Raw genomic sequence first — 17,046 nt, 5'->3', positions numbered from 1 at the left:
TTGTGTTCCATCATTGGAGGCTTTTAAGAGGAGGTTGGACAGCCACTTGTCTGGAATTGGTATGGGTCTCCTGCTTGAGCAGGGGGCTGGACTAAAAGACCTTCAAAGTCGCTTCCAACTTGGTTATTCTGTTATTTAATTTAAGTGGAGGTTAGTGTGTCCAAATGACTCCTTCCACTTTATAATCAATGTTGTGATTCAGGCAGTCTTTGTAACAGTGGTTTATCTCCTTGCCAATTCACCTCATCAGCCAACAACTCTGCCATTTTCCTGTGCTAACTTTATTCCTATCGTGACCTGGAGAGGAATTTTGAGCTATTATTAACATTACCTTTGCAAGCAGCTGTAACTGTGGCGTTTGGCTGGCAATCAAAGCAATAAGTACGATACCAGCAGAACTCAGTTCTAAGAACAGTGTTTATATTGTCCTCTGCTTATAGAGCCTGGTTAGTTGGCTTTTAAAAAAAACAACAACTTAGTGGAAACTGCTTCAAGGAATGTATGGGTTTAACCTACACAAAGGAAAGGAGGCAGGTTAGTGGAAACTTCTATGAATATATGACAACAGAGAATAGGGAGGACTTTATCCAATTTTATATAAGTCTTCATTTGTTGAAAACATTGTATGAGTACTCTCAAAATATCCCTGTAAGGTAACAGGGAAGCATCTCCAGGTGGGCTGATGGTTCAGGTAAATGCTCACAATTTAACAACAATAGATATAGCTCTTCTCATTTCCTCACCTTCAAAGGGATTTAATATAATACATTTCAATGTATAACAACAACAACAACAACAACAACAACAACAACAACAACAACAACAACAACAACAACAGAGTTGGAAGGGACTTGAAGGTCTTCTAGTCCAACCCCCTGCTTAGGCAGGAAACCCTACACTACTTCAGACAGATGGTTATCCAATATCTTCTTAAAAACTTCCAGTGTTGGGGCATTCACAACTTCTGGAGGCAAGCTGTTCCACTGATTAATTGTTCTGACTGTCAGGAAATTTCTCCTTAGTTCTAAGTTGCTTCTCTCTTTGTTCAGCTTCCACCCATTGCTTCTTTTTCTACCCTCAGGTGCTTTGGAGAATAGGTTGACTCCTTCTTCTTTGTGGCAACCCTGAGATATTGGAAGGCTGTTACAATGTCTCCCATTGCAGTTGTAAGTTGAGGACTACCTGTAATGTCTTTTCCCTAAGGGACTTCATACCTCCAAAGGGATGGCCATATAGATAAAACTTTCACCACAAACCTTAAGGAACAGTGAAGATATGGTTATATTATTTTGCTTTTCTACAAGACATTTTATGGATCATGTTTTAATTTCTACTCCAGTTGTGCCTTAGGTTATTGTCCTTTTTCATTGTAAATGTTGGTGCTTGTGGCCTAGATTTTAGCAGCTTTATTGTTTTACTGTGTTTTAAATGCATGAGGTTCTTTTTAAAAAAATAACCAAACTACTGTTCTAAGTATTTAGTTTGTCTTATTTGCATAAGGAAGTACGGAATTGGTTGTACAATCACCCTGGTTTCATTGTCCATGACCACAATCATTAAACCAACGGTAAAACTATTAGTAGCTCATTGTGTTTTGGGTTAGGTGGGTAAATGAGGAGATAAAGTAAGCAACCTTTTGTTCAAGTCAACTTCCCTCAAGAGGGCTGATAACAGAGGGCTCTGTTTGGTTTCAGCCAAGAGAGAGAGGAATGAAGGACATGGGCGATAGGTCAGTTAAAATTTATAGACAGACATTGGTTGATGAAGGAATTATGCAGTTATATGCAATGAGAGGATCTCATGAAAAAGATACTAAACATTGTAAGGTTCTACTTTAGTTTCAGTGTAAAGTTTTTTAATTGGAAGTAGATCAGAGTTATATAATATTGGAAACTACTAAGAAGAACATGAACTAAGACTTTTGTTGCAGACTCCTTAACGCACAGGGAACCATATTTACATTAAAAGATATATCAGTATCTTTCCCTGATGAGAGTCATGCTGATCATCTAAATCATATCCATTTCTCAAAATGCATCCTGTACTTTGTGATGTGAATAGCTTTTCTTATGGCACTACAAAAAGAATAATGGGGTGTATGGGGTGGCCAGGGAGTTGTGTCCTTTTACAGAGGCTCATCTTAGGGCAGCTTGTTCACTTTTCTGGTCCTCACCTGTCACTCAGTTCTCATCTGTGACTCCCAGTAGCTGTAGCATGAGCAGCGGCCATACCCTGGGTAGCAGCCTTAACAGGCTGGTCAAACCAGGTTGAGACTAGCCGTTGGGTCATTGACCTTCAGTGAGATAGGGACTTGTCTATCAGGAGCATGTGAAGATAGATTCCAACAGACTGAGCAGATGAAATCTATTAGAATAGGACAACAGTCATGAAGGCGGTCTCTGCAGGTGATGTGGTATGCTAGGAGTACAGCTAGACATGAAAGACGCCCTGGTCAACCACTGCACCAAGACCATCTCCAACTGTCTTGATTCTTGTCCTGTTATTGGAGCAAGATGGAATCTGGGAAGAGAGGGTGAGGCTGACTATAGGCACCTCTCCCTCATTTTAATTCAATTCATGTGCAAGTCTTGACATCCTCAGATGTCAAGGTCCTCTTTGAACATGATAGACAAACATCATAATCATGGAAGGAAGTAGAGCACATTTCCTTTGCTTTGAGCTTGTCAATCACCATGTTTGTTGCCCCATGTACCCACCTGGGAACTTCCAACACTCCATTGTCTAATAAATAGCCACTTTTTGACTTCTTTCATTAAAAGAAAAAGAAATCAGGTGATTTCTACAATATTATTTCTAACAGGGGCAATTGTAAGTGGAGAGTGAAAAGACATGTCAGATGAAGGCAACAGTTGATTGCTTCTGTTACACTCCAAATACCTATCTCTACCTCTATCCCCATTCCCATCTCTCTCTCTCTACCTACCTGTTGTGGTTAGCTCTGGCCCAGCTCCTGCCCCAAGCAATGTGGATGTGGATGTGGGGGAGACATCCACATGCCATTGGCCTGTTTTGCTTCCAGTAGAATCTGTCTCCTCTGACCAAGGAAGCATGAGTGACAGGGAAGAGTTGAGTTTGGCAGACAGCCCAGGAGGAGATCAATCATCTGTATCATCCCTGGACTCTGAACAAGAATTAATGACACATCCACGCATGTGTAGAGTGATGCATAGGAGACAACAACTGAAAGATTATTACAAGAGAAAATGAGGCCACCTGTGGTTGGGTGGGGCTGCTGTAATTAGTGCTAAAGATAAAAGTGCAGCCTGGTGTGTTAGCCTCATGGCATTGTATCTGATTCATTGTTTCGTCAAGATCATGTTTTTTTGCTGTTCAGGATTGTGTGTGTGGACTTTCTGGACTTTAGAATTGGACTCAATTTCCCAGTTATTGGGTGAGCAATTGGATTGCATTTCACCTGTGTCTTGTTTGTACGAGAAAATCCCTTTGACATTTAAAAAGGGAGTTGTTTCTGTTTTTCTGTTTATAAAAATTTTGGGTTTTCCTTTTATTGTGTGGTGTGTGTCTTTCTGGACTAATTACCCTGTAATTACGGGTGGTTGAAACACGCCAGCAGAACACTTACCTACCTACCTACCTACCTACCTACCTACTTACCTATCTATCTATCTATCTATCTATCTATCTATCTATCTATCCATCCATCCATCCATCCATCCATCCATCCATCCATCCATCCATCCATCCATCTATCTATCTATCTATCTATCTATCTATCTATCCATGGATGTAGTCATCAGAAGTTTAGGTTGTCTCAACCACGTCATTACCTTTAGTTGCCTTGGAAGGCTTTCATCCTTAAAAGATGGCCTAGGAAGATTTTGAACACACTTCTGAACACATAATCTAATCCAAAGATTTTTACCCAGGATCAAATCCACCTTTGAAAGTATCTACATCTGTGATTACAGTGATCCCTCGATTTGCGCGTTCTCGATTAGCGCGAAACGCTGCAACGCGGTTTTTCAAAAAATATTAATTAAACAATAAGTCCGCGTTTTTTCCCCTACACCACGGTTTTTCCCGCCCGATGACGTCATACTGATTGCTGATTGGCCAAAATCTCGACCAATCGTTGCAAACGCAAAAAAAAGCTTTGCAACTGTTGGAACTTGTTCAGACTTGTTGGAAGATACCTCCTAAACGTTGCACACGGAGTGGAGGCGGCGACGCTAAAAAGACCAGGAGGATACTCACAATTAAAGAGAAAATTGACATTTTGGACATGCTGAAAGGGGGACGCTCTTATGCAGATGTTGGTCGGCAGTATGGGATCAACGAAGGAAGGAGGGAGGGAGAGAAGGGAAGGAGGGAGGGTTGCCATTGCCATTGCCGCCAGCGCTGCCCCAAGAAAGCCGGTGAGAGGAAGGAAGGAGGGAAGGAGGGAGGGAGAGAAGGGAAGGAGGGAAGGAGGGAGGGTTGCCATTGCCATTGCCGCCAGCGCTGCCCTGTGGGTAGCGGCGAGGAGCCCGGAAAAATCACCATTGCATTGCCAGCCTCCGAACTTGCGTCGCTCCACCTTCTGCGCATGTGCGGCCATGGAACAAAGGGCGCGCATGCGCAGATGGTGTTTTTACTTCCGCATCCAGTATAACGCGGAAATCGGTTAGCGCGGGAGGTCTTGGAACGTAACCCCCGCGCTAACCGAGGGATCACTGTATATGAATCATATCGCCACCAAAATTGACAATAGTGACTCTAGATGCTGATATAGACTTGCCTCAGAAATGCCAGCAATAGCAATACAATATAACTGAGGCAAAACTGCAAACATGTTCCCATCTCCCAACCATTACGAAATGGACTTATCCAACACTCTTGCCCAATGCTGGTTTACAGTATAAGGCCTTGCAAAAGGACATAAGGGTTGTGGTCATCTGGATCCACCATGATCAAAGTGCACAGGCTCTTCCATGAACCAGGAATCCAACTTACAAACAATGTCTTTCGATAACAAGCGACCAGAAATACCAAGAAGAGCTTTAGCTTTAAAGCTGTCTTAAATCATCAGCTTTATCACCACAGCAGATATTTGCAAAGGTCTGAACTTCTAACAAATTGTTTGCTGTGATTAACAAACCTCCTGTTTGCTCAATAGATGGTCTCCTGGAAGATATACATAACCCCAAAGTGCAAAGTTAGAGGGAAAGAAGAGAATAGGAAGGCACTGAAATGTTGGCATCCGCTGTTTGGTTAAAGCTAGCATTGTGAAGGTTCTTCTTGTTCTTTCCCCAAGCACACATACACCCAGAGACAGCACTGCGTTTGAGATCAAAGAATTAAACACTGGAACAAACAAGGGCAGGATGCAAGACTTCAAAGGGGCAGCCATGTTACTTTGTTAGACAGAGAATCGTGTGGCATTTCTGTATATTTGTGTATTATGTAGAGCAGTATTTCTTGCACAAGACTGTCAAATGACTACAGATTACAGATTGTTAGAGTTGGAAGGGACCTTGTAGGTCATCTAGTCCAACCCGCCACTCAAGCAGGAGTCCCGACATCATTTTGGACAAATGGCAGTCCATATCTCCCTTTGAGACTCTTGAATGCTGGAGCTCTCACAACTTCCACAGGCTAGCTGTTCCACTGGTTGATTGCTCTCACTGTCAGAAAGCTTTTCCTTATTTCCAGGTTGAATCTCTCTTTGGTCAACTTCCATCCACTATTCCTTGTCTGACCTTCTGGTGCTTCGGAAAACAGCTTGAACCCCTCTTCTCTGTGGCAGCCCCTCAAATATTGGAATACCAAATGTCCCCCATGGTCCTTTTCTTCACTAGATTGGCCATGCTCAGTTTCTTATGTGCATCCTGGTTGCTCTCCTCTGCACTTTCTCTAGAGTTTCAATGGTCTTTTTGTAGTGTGGTGTCCAAAACTGGATGCAATACTCTAAATGTGGTCTAGCTAAGGCTTTATAGAATGGTATTAGTACCTCCCTTGTCCTAGATTTATTTATTTATTGGATTTGTATGCCGCCCCTCTCCGGAGACTCGGGGCGGCTAACAGCAATAATAAAACAGCATATAATAATAATCCAATACTAAAAACAGTTAAAAACCCATTATTATAAAAACCAAACATACATACATACATACCATGCATAAAATTATAAAGGCCTAGGGGGAAAGAGTATCTCAATTCCCCCATGCCTGGCGGCAGAGGTGGGTTTTAAGCAGCTTACGAAAGGCAAGGAGGGTGGGGGCAATTCTAATCTCTGGGGGGAGTTGGTTCCAGAGGGCCGGGGCCGCCACAGAGAAGGCTCTTCCCCTGGGTCCTACCAAGCGACATTGTTTAGTTGACGGGACCCGGAGAAGACCCACTCTGTGGGACCTAACTGGTCGCTGGGATTCGTGCAGCAGAAGGCGGTCCCTGAGATAATCTGGTCCAGTGCCATGAAGGGCTTTATAGGTCATAACCAACACTTTGAATTGTGACCGGAAACTGATCAGCAACCAATGCAGAATGCGGAGTGTTAGAGTAAAATGGGCATATTTGGGAAAGCCCATGATTGCTCTCGCAGCTGCATTCTGCACGATCTGAAGTTTCCGAACACTTTTCAAAGGTAGCCCCATGTAGAGAGCATTACAATGGTCGAGCCTCGAGGTGATGAGGGCATGAGTGACTGTGAGCAGTGACTCCCGGTCCAAATAGGGTTGCAACTGGTGCACCAGGCGAACCTGGGCCAACCCCCCCCCTCGCCACAGCTGAAAGATGTTTCTCTAATGTGAGCTGTGGATCGAGATTGTATTAAGATTGTATTGGCTTTTTTGGCTGTCGCTGCACATTGCTCATATTTAGTTGGTTGTCCACTAAGAGTCCAAGAACCCTCTTGCAGCCACTGCTATTGAGTGTGGTTTCAACCAGTTTATACGTATATCAAGATTATATGCACAACCTACACAATTAGTCAGATTGTTTTCACAACTGAACTTGGCTGTCCCACAAGAGGACTGAAAGCTTTAGAAGCCTACCTGTTTAGGGAAAGAGATAAAAATCTGAGCCCAGAGATGGATAAACCACACAACTAAGTGGCCGTTGCCATTAGCACTTTCCTACTGAATCTACTATTCTTTGTGGGAGGAGAGATGTGCAAAAACTGTATTTATAGATGCCAGCTAATAATTAGCTTTACTTTAATGTGTGCCATTGTGTACCCAGAAAAATGACAATAAATCTTAACTTTATATTAAAAACATCGCTCATTTCCCTACAGCAGAAATTGTAATGATCAAGTGAAATCCTATGAATCCTCTCAGCTGCAGGTGCACTTGCAATGGCATCTCTCCCCTTGTTCTTCCATTTTACGTATATCTTCCTGCTTTTCCTGTCTTTTTACAATTTAACTAGACTTGGATTAGTCAACTCTTCCAATAGAGGATTGCCCCACTATCAAAAGAATGTCTCCTCCTACAAAGGAAAAATAAACCAATATGAAAAAAGTAATATATTAGGCTAAAACCTCACTCAGGTTTCTATTTTTTTTAGTCATAGGAACATCATTTGCTAAATTAAGTAGACTAGCCCAAGTACAGGCAATTTCTATCACCAAAAAATGAAATTGCAGCTCATGGTAGGGCTTAGGCTCAGTTCTCTCACTTTGTTGTAAAAGCCAAGTACTGTACATTATTTTAGAGCACTATCATATGACTTGTTCTGTTGGATAAGTGATTGGCCTGGTTCCAATATTATGCTAAGCTGCAGGTTTCTTGATTTAGTTTTGAGTGTCATCTGAACTCTGCTATTGTAGTTATTTGCTAAATTACTACTAAGCAAACCATGGTTCAATGTTGTGCGTAAATTCAGTAACTCCTTTCTTTCAAATGCACTGCCAATAATGGCATTGAAAATGAATTCCATGCAATATTTTACATTTATCTAAATATTAACACTTCTGGAGGAGAATTCTAATGAGAAATTTTGGGACACGAATTTACTCAAGCCTGGATCTCTGAGTGGTTCAGCAGGAAAATGTTCAAAAGCAAGCAATTGTGTTAGTTTAAGTCATAGTACATATTACATTGTATTGTACATATAACACAATAACTACAATTTGGGCTTTCTAAATAATCCATGTTCTTAGTGAGAGCACATATACTATGCCAATACATTATGATTTCCTAAGTTCTGGTGAAGAACTCAGTACCCACCAGGTAAACACTGGCAGCTGTGACATTATTGTGAACAGAAAATAATAAAATTTGGATAATGGACATTGTAGTACTTGGTGACAGCAAAATAGAAGAGAAAGAACTGTGGGGGGGGGGAAATCACAAAATGCAGACTCCAAATAGAAGTAGAACAATGGTAACAAATGAAAGTACAGATAATGCCAATAGTAATAGGGGCCTTGGCTCAAATTCCAAAACAAATAAAGTGTCACTTGAACACCACTGGCATTGACAAAATCAAGATCAACCAATTGCAAAAGGCAGCTTTATTGGGAATAGGTTACGGCTTGCAATAATATCTTTAACACCATCAGAAGAGCACAAAAACCAGGCATTCTCTCTTTTACTGCAGCTCCTGTGTTATGCAACTGTCCCCCGTCCCCCCCACTGCACTGTGCAATGTGGAAATTAAGCTGCTCCGGAAAATAAATTATAAATTATTATAGGGAAAGAAAGGTCACTTGTAAACATCCAAGCTTCTTTGCACCTTGCTTCTATCCCAAGATCTTAGAGAATGACAATGTATGAGTGGGATGGGAAGAAAGGCTAACTTTCATTAGGAAAAGAGGTTGCTACAAATACATTGACTTGGAGCTCTGCAGACAAAACCCCAGCTTTGCTCCAGTTTCAAATAAATGACAGTGGAGTCAAGAAAACACACACACACACACCTGCCTGCCCACCCTCCTCCAATCTTCTGTTTTCAAAACCAATCAATGATGGGTAATCATACAGTACAAATTCTTCCATTTCATGTGGATGTGTCTCAGATTATTCTTCTCCGGACACATACTGTAGCAACTAAGGTCTAGATCTGGGGTTAGCAACTATGGACCTTTTATGACTTGTGGACTTCAACTCCCAGAATTCCTGAGTCAGCCATGTCAATTCGCAAAGAGGCCATAATTCCCCATCTCTGATCTAGATGAATCTATCACTAATAATGTTTTTTTTAATGTGTTCAAGATGCCTGATGTGGATTGCCTTCCCATCCTATTGTTGGGGCCCACCAGGTGCCAGCTGAGCTGGTGGCAGACTCAGATGACGAGAAACCTGGACCAGTTCTGGAGTCTAGAGAAGACTCTGATGGATTCCCTGTGTTGGGTGCAGAGATAGAGCCAGGGCCTTCCAACATTTTCCAGCCACCGGAAAGACAGCTGCTTATAGAGGCTGATGTGAGTGAGGAGGAAGAAGAGTTGGGGCCTATTCCTGATGCACATGTGCAGAGCAGTGAGGAGAGGGGAAAATGGAGGACAAGGAGTCAACTCAGGAAGCAAAGCATATGTGGATGCTGAATGGCCCCTCCCTGGCTAGGGAATAAATAGAAGGAAAGGGGAGTGGTTGTCGTAGGAGACAACAGTTCGTATTTCTGAAGATTTTGCTCATCATGTTTTGTGCCACAGTGACTGCTTGCCAGAAATTAAATTTGAAGCCTTTCGGCTGGTATCTCAGGGCCTTGCAATTACCACAAGAAACTGATTGGGTCTGTTAACGCAGTTAACTCTTTGAAGGACCATTGCCTGGACTTTTCAGTGGGTGAATGCAATTAATTCACAAGAGTTAAATAAAGAGGGGGTTTTCGTTACAAGGAGTCTGTTTCTTGCTTCTGCCAAGGCTGGGTCAGAACACCTATCAATCTTGTAGGGTAACCATTGTATCATCTCCTGTGGGACAGACAGAACAGGTGTAGCTCTTAGGTAAGTGGTGGACTCCATTTTGAGATATTCAAGGAGGCATCGATAAGGTTACTTTGGCAGTGAGAACCTTAGTGAAGAGGGGCGGCATATAAATCGAATAAATAAGAATAATAAATAAGAACTTGACAAAACAGACTGAGTAAACATTTGCCACACATGAGAACACAATCCAGATTTTATTTTTATATTCCCAAGATTTTGGTTGGTGGCTTTCACTCATTATTTTTAAGACTAGATTAAATCTAGGACAATAGCCTCATTTTGGGAGCTCCCTGCCTACCAATGATAATCAGAATCTGAAGTTAGAATGTCTATGGGAGCACCACAAAGAGGTTTGAAGGCCTTTCCCCCTCTTTCCCTGCTGGGGTTAAAAGTAATGGGTGGAAATTGTTAAGAGGTGAAATTGGCTCAATGTCAGGAGAAACATCTGAACAAAATGAGCTCTTTGAGGGTGAACAACTTGCCTTGGGAAGTAACAAGCTCTCTTTTCCTCAAAGGTGTTTTAAAAGAGGTTGGGTGACTTCCTATCATGAGTTCAGGAGTGATATTCTCTATTGAAAGAGGTTGGACTGGATGTGCTGAGAGAGCCACACATATACTATTAATTTTTTGTTCCTGTAATCTTTAACTGGACAAAACGGTGTGCCATAGGGCAACAATATTTGAACCAGATTAAATTTCAGAAAGCACCCTAGATCCTTGATTCTCTGAAGTTAAAGAAGTGCAGACTTAGTAAAAAGTTTGACAGTGTTGAGGGAATTATTTGTTTAGTAGAGGGATGGTGTTTGGGAAAAAACTGTTCTTGTGTCTAGTTGTCTTGATGTGCAGTGCTCTGTAGCACTGCACTGCACACAATATAGGTACATGTAATTACAACTTCGGTTAGGATTGGAATTTAAGTTGCTAAGCAATGGAATTGTTAAACGAGTCATCATGTGACTTCCAGACCCAATTTTACCACAGTCCTTAAAACAAATCACATGGTTATTCAGTGAATCAGGCTTTCCCAATTGATTGGCTTGTCAGAAGTTGGCTGAAAAGTTGTAATCTTGCAATTGTTGCAAATGGCTGTAAAGTCGAGGATTACCTATGTATAATAATTGCATATATGAGGTACAGAAGACATGTAATATGTTTGGATGCATGAAGATGGGTGTTTCTTAAATGGCAACCTTTTTCTAATAAGTTACCACAGTTCATCATTTGTGGTGTATCTACATCCAGTTTATTTATTGGATTTATATGGCGGCCCTCTTTGAGGACTTGGGGGAGCTTACAACATATATATAAAAGTAATAATATACTAAATCCAAATTAATTTAAATTAACTAGTCCAAAACTCAAATTCGTTAAAAATCAATCACTCTTATTCATGCAATCAAGCATGCATTCCATACATCAGTCAGGGGATAATTGTCTAGTAGCCCCAGGTCTGTCGGCACAAATGGTTCTTCAGGTTCTTGCGGAAGACGAGGAGGTTGGGGGTAGTTGATTCCAGAGGGCTGGAGCCCCCACAGAGAAGGCTCTTCCCCTAGCCCCCATCAAGCGACATTGCTTAGTTGGCGGGACTCGGAGAAGGCCAACTCTGTGGGACCAGACCGGTCACTGGGGCTCATATGGCAGAAGGAGGTCCCGAAGTAATCTGCTCCGATGCCATGTAGGGCTTTATAGGTCATAACCAATACTTTGAATTGTGTTTGGAAACCAATCGGCAGCCAACGCAGCCCGCGGAGTGCTGGAGAAACATGGGCGTATGTAGAGAGGCCCATGACCGCTTGCGTGGCTGCATTCTGCATGATCTGTAGCTTCCGAACGCTCTTCAAAGGTTGCCCCATGTAGAGAGCATTGCAGTAGTCGAATCTCGAGGTGATAATGGCATGAGTGCCTGTGAGTAGAGACTCCCTGCCAGGTAGGATCAAAACTGGCACACCAGGTGAACCTGGGTGAACGCTCCCCTCGCCACAGCTGGTTGAGGGTGTTCTAAGGTCAGCTGTGGATCGAGGAGGGCACACAAGTTCCCTCTGAGAGTAATGGACGGACAGATGGAATTGTCCTTGGGAAGCAAAACCCACAGCCACTCCATCCCACAGGGTTGAGTGTAAGCCTGTTAACACCCATCCAAACCCTAACAGCCTCCTGACACTGGCACATTACTTCCATTTTACGTATTGCCTTGGGAATGTGCTGGAGATACCAACAGAAGATTTCCTGATAACAATTCCTTTTCCACTATTACTCACCAATAGTTAAAATGCAACATTATAGCTTAATATCCTTGCTGTCAGGGTTCCAAGTAGCATCCAAAATTAAATCAGAGTCTGAGTCAAATTATTTCTCAAATCCCAATTTATTATTAGAACCAAGATAGTACATCTGGGTGAAACACGAATATGAAGTCCTCCGGGTTTCACCACCCAGTTGAAAGTTCAAGTCCTTGCTCCCACACCCTCAAATCCATCACATTGTCCAATCTTCATTTGCCATCCTGGCAAGAGTCCAACCATCTCCTTCTGTGCAGGTGCAGAGGTGCAGAGACAAGGGATGAACTTAGCTTTCAAGAAAGAATTTGTTACGACTACATACTAATAACCTCATACAATACCCCCCCCCCCCCAAATCCCATTTTCCCACAATAGAAAATACATAGTAGAATAGTATAAAGTGTAGAAAGCCTACGATCCCAATTAAAATGGCTTTGGCCTGACTCTTGTATTATCCTTGCACCTGTCCAGGTGTGAACCGGTTATTCTAGTGAAACAGACAATCAGAACAAACCAGTTATAGCTGCCTGGGATACTGCTTTATAATAAACCTTGATTTTTCTGAATGAATCAAAGATATATAGTATACTGAACCATAAAACCACACTGGCTAGGTTTGTATATTAAGCATACTCTTAAAGCTGAATTTCACAACTTCCTGGATTTCTCCTTGTTGTCTTCTCAGGAATAGAATGTTTGGTACCATTCTTAATAACAAAATAATACTATAAAGAGCACAATATTCAACCCATCATGATATATTTATTTCAGCCACTGTTACTACATGCATGCATACATACATACACACAGTACATACATACATACAGTACATACATACATACATACATACATATGAGTCCTTCGGGATGGGGCGGCACAGAAGTCGAATAAATAAATATACACATATGTAACATATTTTAAAACATATTTAATACAATATTTAATATATTTTAATATATAAAAACATATTTTTAAGGCAATACTTATAGATTATAGTTGTTGGCTTGGAATATGGCAAAGAGGAAGTTGTATGCTCCTCCATATTTGGGTGTATCAGGTTGACTGGACAAAAAAGTCAAACACACACACACACACACACACACACACACACACACTGGTATTCATGACTTAAATTAATTTATTTCATGATAAAATGACCAATGCAGCAGGGCAGATCTTTCACTTTCCGGCATTATAAATAGCTCAATAAACTAAGCAAAGCAAGTTAAATCCAGAAATATCCCAGAGTCATGATGGAGTCAGGTGGCTGACTAGCTGACTAACTAGCTAGGTAGCTACAGACAGACAGACAGACAGATGGATGGATGAATGGATGGACGGATGGTAGATAGATAGATAATAGAAGACAGATGATGGATGCATGCATGCATGTTAGATAGATAATAGAAGATAGAGTGATAGAGAGATAGAGATAGAAAAATATTAGAAGATAGATGAGAGAGAGAGAGAGAGAGAGAGAGAGAGAGAGAGAGAGAGAGAGAGAGAGAGAGATAGATTACCATTTACTGGGTGTGAAGTGTGTAGGGTCTATGACAATTTGCCATACCCAACTAGCAAAGTTGTCCCATTCCTATGTGTGTACATCTGGGCTGCAGAAACCCCCATGTATACATCAAAACTTTTGAGTTATGAACTGCAGGGACAGAACACAGAATGGCAGAGACTTGTGGAATTTGGAAGCAGAGTAGGGTGTGAAACCTTTCAGGTTCCTCCTCCTATATCCCATTTAAATAGTCCCCAAGATAGGGATAATGTTCTCTTTAGCCATTTCCCATAATCTGCTTTGGAATGACAAGAGATTCCTTCTTTCTTTCTCTGGTTTACCATCAAGTTTGGTTTCTACTAAGGGAGCAAAGTCCTTGAGGGAAAAGGCCTCAAATGAACAATAATATTTATAAAGATTTTAATGGGATGTAAATATGACATTTAAAAAATCTTGTGCTGGATGATCAAAGCTAAAGATAACTTAATACAGGTGCCTAAATGATTGCTCTAACTGGAACCCTTGGCGAAGATATGTTTTTCTCATTAGAGGTGAACGTGTTCCTTCTTTTATTCAACAGCCTCGCCAAGCTGTTTCCCTGCAACCAGCTGCCTTAGCTGCCAACTCTCAACACTTTTCCCCCTTAGAACCTCTCCTCTCCCTTCCTGGTGAGAATGAATCTTCACCTTTTACTGGTAATCAGCCACTATCAAAGCCAACTTTCCTAGAGGGCACCAGGTTACCCATCCCTGCCTTACAGCTAAGCACAAAATGGCTTTCTCCAAATTTTCTGAGCAGGCTGTTGATTTAAGTAGTATGTTCTTTGCTTTTTTGCTCATTTCTTTTTTTAACATAGAGAGAATGAAGATGCCACTTGGAATATTCATGTATGGGTCACCTGTCTGGAGAAAATGAACTTGGACAAGAGCAATTAGATTGACAAGTAACCAGGATATTAGAGTAGGAGCATGCATTACCCTAACAATCAATGAGAAGAGAGGTTGAGGCAGAAGTGCTCTAGACTCCTAAGATTGCTGAAAGTCATTCTCCAATGGAGCCGAACATTAATTCTCAAGATAGTGTGTGTGTCCAGAAGGTTGTGGTGGGGAAGATGCTGAACTGGAACCAGAAGAAGTAGGGTTCAGATCCATGCTCAACCCTGGACGGGCTTTCAATTTAAACTATTATATGGGATAAATTAAAGCAGAGCTACATGAAAACTGCTTCTGGAGAAACAAAGGATAGATGGATGGATGGCTAGATGGATGGATAATAATAGCACTTAGACTTATATATCACTTCACAGTGCTTTACAGCCCTCTCTAAGCAGTTTATAGAGTCAGCATATTGTCCCCAACAATCTAGGTCTTAATTTTACCCACCTCAGAAGGATGGAAGGCTAGGTCAACCTTGAGCTGGTGAGATTCGATCTGCCAAACTGCTGGCAGCCGGTGATCAGCAGAAGTAGCCTGCATTACAGGGATGGGTTGCTATAGGTGCGGTAGGCAACTGTGCACCAGTAGCGGCTGCCAGTTTGCGCAATTTGCACATGGCTGGACCGATGCCATCTTTTTTTTTTTTTGTATTTTTTGCTTCATGTGCATGTGCAGAAGCAAAATCTCACGAGAGGACAGTCTCGCACATGAGATTTTAGCAATTTTTTGCTACTGTGCATGCATGGAAGCAAAAAAATCACAGAAATATCTCTCTCATGCGCATCCCTCTAAGATTTCAGTGCATTTTTGCTTCCGGCACATGTGCGGAAGTGAAATCATGCTGGGGATGTATGCACACATGCAAGCTTAGCGAGTGCATGCACACAAGACTCCTCATGACATGCACGCAGTGCACCGGTAGCAGGATGGTAGGAGCCAGTAAGCCAAATCTTGCGTGCATGCCTGGCAGTGATGGACCTGTGCGTGCAGATCCATTTCTGCCGATGGAATGGCGTTTTATGGCGTTCCACTTGCTGTTGGACCTTGATAGGTGCACTCCGCCCCTGCTGCAGCACTGCACTCTAACTATTGCACCACCATAGTGGATTTTAAGTGTATACTATAAGTTTGGCAAAGCTGTACCATTCCAAGCCCACTCTACTCATAACCATTAGTATTTTCAGAAGGCCTCTATTATTATTGTTGTTGTTGTTGTTGTTGTTATTGTTATTGTTATTATTTATTAGATTTGTATGCTGCCCCTCTCCGCAGACTCGGGGCGGCTCACAGCAGTGATAAAACAATATACTATAACAAATCTAATATTAAAAGTCTAAAAGCCCCATTATTTGAAAAGGTATACACACAAACATACCATACATAAAACTACATAGGCAAGGGGAGATGTCTCAGTTCCCCCATGCCTCACAGCAGAGGTGGGTTTTAAGGAGTTTACAAAAGGCAAGGAGGGTGGGGGAAATCCTAATCTCCAGGGGGAGTTGATTCCAGAGGGCCGGGGCTGTCACAGAGAAGGCTCTTCCCCTGGGTCTCACCAGCCGACATTGTTTAGTCGACGGGACCCGGAGAAGGCCAACTCGGTGGGACCTAACCGGTCACTGGGATTTGTGCGGCAGAAGGCGGTCTCGAAGATATCCTGGTCTGGTGCCATGAAAGGCTTTATAAGATCATAACCAACACTTTGAATTGTGACCAGTAACTGATCGGCAACCAATGCAGACTGCAGAGTGTTGGTGTAACATGGACATACCTAGGGAACCCATGATTGCTCTCGCAGCTGCATTCTTCACGATCTGAAGTTTCCGAACACTCTTCAAAGGTAGCCCCATGTAGAGAACATTACAGTAGTTGAACCTCGAGGTCAGGTTTTACTCTTGAGTTTGGACATACAGTAGCTCAGTAACAGAGAGAAGGCCACAGGGTTAAAGTCCAACATCTTTAGCTGAAAGACTCCTCCTGATCCAAGTGTTTGAGCTTCCCAGTCTCAGAAAAAGGTGGGTTAGGGTTTTTGTCAAAATCCACATTGTAAGGCAATTATTTTATGAGGCAAAAGCACATTTTGCCACATGGTATCTCGGGTTTCCTGTCTCAAGAATGGTTTGTCAAGCAAGAGAGTTAGAAAACCTGAACAAAATAAGCAGTAAGGAAAAACAAAAAAATGTGCTGAGTGTTCCAAACTATGGCTGCACCAAATTACAGTCTTGGTTGGTTCGAGGGAGTAGTCTGCAGATGTGCAAACTGATCTCAGGAGATGCAGAAAAAACATTTGATTTGCCCTGAAGACTTTCTCAAATATTCTTTGGAAGAAACAAGTAAGTAATTGGTCTCCTTATAAACTCAGATGGTTAAAATCAAGTCTGTTTCCCTCTCTTTACTATCAAACAATTGTACTTTTTTATTTTATAAAAAAGGGTTTGGACTGTA

The sequence above is a fragment of the Erythrolamprus reginae genome, chromosome 1 (assembly GCF_031021105.1).
Source record: "Erythrolamprus reginae isolate rEryReg1 chromosome 1, rEryReg1.hap1, whole genome shotgun sequence".
Taxonomy (NCBI): domain Eukaryota; kingdom Metazoa; phylum Chordata; class Lepidosauria; order Squamata; family Dipsadidae; genus Erythrolamprus; species Erythrolamprus reginae.
The sequence above is the reverse complement of the archived record's forward strand: the minus strand, read 5'-3'. Positions refer to the sequence as shown.